The 2,039-nt window shown below is 47.3% G+C and overlaps 1 pseudogene; it reads right to left on the minus strand.

The window, feature by feature from the left end:
* Positions 1–992: 992 nt before the first annotated feature.
* On the minus strand, positions 993–1,629 carry LOC101576131 (annotated as a pseudogene).
* Between the last annotated feature and the right edge of the window lie 410 nt (positions 1,630–2,039).

Here is a 2,039-nt window from a genome sequence, read left to right on the forward strand (position 1 = left end):
ATAGACATATTTGTCTCTCATTTTGTGTGCTTTATGGATGCTTTGATGACATGTCATGGTGTTGGTTAGGACAGAGACCTTAGGGACCATATCTGCTCACCTATCCTTTAGGGGAACAGAATTCTATGCTTTGAATTCTATGCTGTCATCAAAGCTGAGAAGGAAAACTATAGAGTGACCTGGAAGGAGGTAAGTTGTGTAAATCAGTGTCCACAACGGTGGTACTGCAGTCACCGGGAAATGACGCCTGACATAGCAGTTGATGAGCAGAAAACATTTACTTGGCTCATACTTTCAGGGGACAAGGACCATGGTTTCTAGGCCTGGTCACTCTGAGTCTGTGGCAGAGAGAACACCTCGGTAGGAGCACGTGTCACCTCCTGGTGTCTGGGAAGCAAAGAAGAGAGACGAAGAAACCACAGTTCCAACATTCCCTTCAGCATACACCCTCAATGATGTCACTTTGTTCTACTAGGTCCCACCTCCTCCTAAGAGAACCAAAGAAGGTGACCAAGAATTAAACGCAGGAGACTTGGAGGAACTTTTTAGATTCGAACTGTATTTTCCCGTCATATCCCCTGGCGAAGGAAGCTAAGCTGCATGGCACAAGATGATGTAGAGGCCATTTATTAAACATACATGTTTAGCTGGATAGACAGGCATGGTGGCACATGCCTAATACCCCAGCACTGGAAGGCTGAGGCAAGAGGGTCATCCTGAGTTTAAAGCCAGTCTAGGCTACATAAGAGAGTTCACGGCCATCCTAAACTACATAGTGAAACCATGTCTCAAAAACAAAACAACAACAACAACAACAACAAAAATAAACCTCCAGACATACATAGCTAGATAGAAAGATATTCATATATCTACCCAAAAAATCTTCACCAAACAATGATAATAACTCAGTGAATGAAAAAGAATGAGGATACTTTGTATTACTAAAAAAAAATTAAGCTTTTCTGAGCACTTATTACAAGATCCCAACAGTTTTACTTTTTCTTCTCAACATCCTGCTCTGCGGCCTCCTTGGCTCCGTTCGCCCCGATGCCAAAGAGCCGTGCGTTAGCGCAGGCCATGCGCAGGCCGGCAAGTGCCTCGACGTTCTTTTCTTCCTCCGTGACGACCCTGGCCTTCTCCTTCTTGTAGACGTTGCCAGTGGGCGTCACAGGTCCTGTCAGCTGGGTGGCCAATCTGAGTTCTTCAGCAGAGCTGTCTCCCTTTTGGGGGGCTGATGGCTTCCTAGGGAAGAGGATGAGCTTGGAGCGGTACTCTTTCAGCCGCTGCACATTGGCCTGCGGGGACTCGGTGGGCTTGTTCTGCCGCCTTGGGTCCACCGAGATGCCCAAGGTCCGGGCCACCTTCCTGTGAATACCGGCTACCTCCTGCAGCTACTCCAGACTGAAGCCCCCACCGGCTCGGACCTTGGTGTGGTATCGCACCTGGAACAGCGCACGATGGGCCGGATGGGTCCGGACGTGGACACCGGGTGATGTGGCGCGCTTTTGCCTGCCAGGCCTTGCACCTGCGGATCTTCCGAGCTGGCTGATTGAACCAGGTAGCCACATGCTGCTGCCAGTCCTTGTGGAAAGGGGGCTTCCTAATCATGCCATTCCGGCTAGGTGCCATGACTGCCTCTTAGGCTGCGGATCGGCAGAACTGAAAGGAGCGGTGTCACAAAGCACCACTAAAAAATTTTCGTAACTACAATTATTACTGTTGTATACAAACACACACACACACACACACACACACACACACAAATAAATATAGCATGAACTGTGAAATGGCTTATGCAGCAATCAGGTCGAATGAAAGTGAACTTGAAAATGATTTATAGATGATAATCACAGTATGCAAGGATGCAGAAGCATGCATTTGATCTAAGAGCTCATCTGATGCCTCAATGTATCCTACAACAATCTCCCCAAGCTTGAATACCTCCAGTAACAGGAAATTTGCTGCTACCTATCTCTGGAGATTTATGGGCAGTAATAGAATACTTTTTGATATTGCATTGAAATTTGCTCATTGTAGCT

Source organism: Octodon degus, unplaced genomic scaffold (assembly GCF_000260255.1).
Source record: "Octodon degus isolate 3935 unplaced genomic scaffold, OctDeg1.0 scaffold00004, whole genome shotgun sequence".
NCBI lineage: Eukaryota > Metazoa > Chordata > Mammalia > Rodentia > Octodontidae > Octodon > Octodon degus.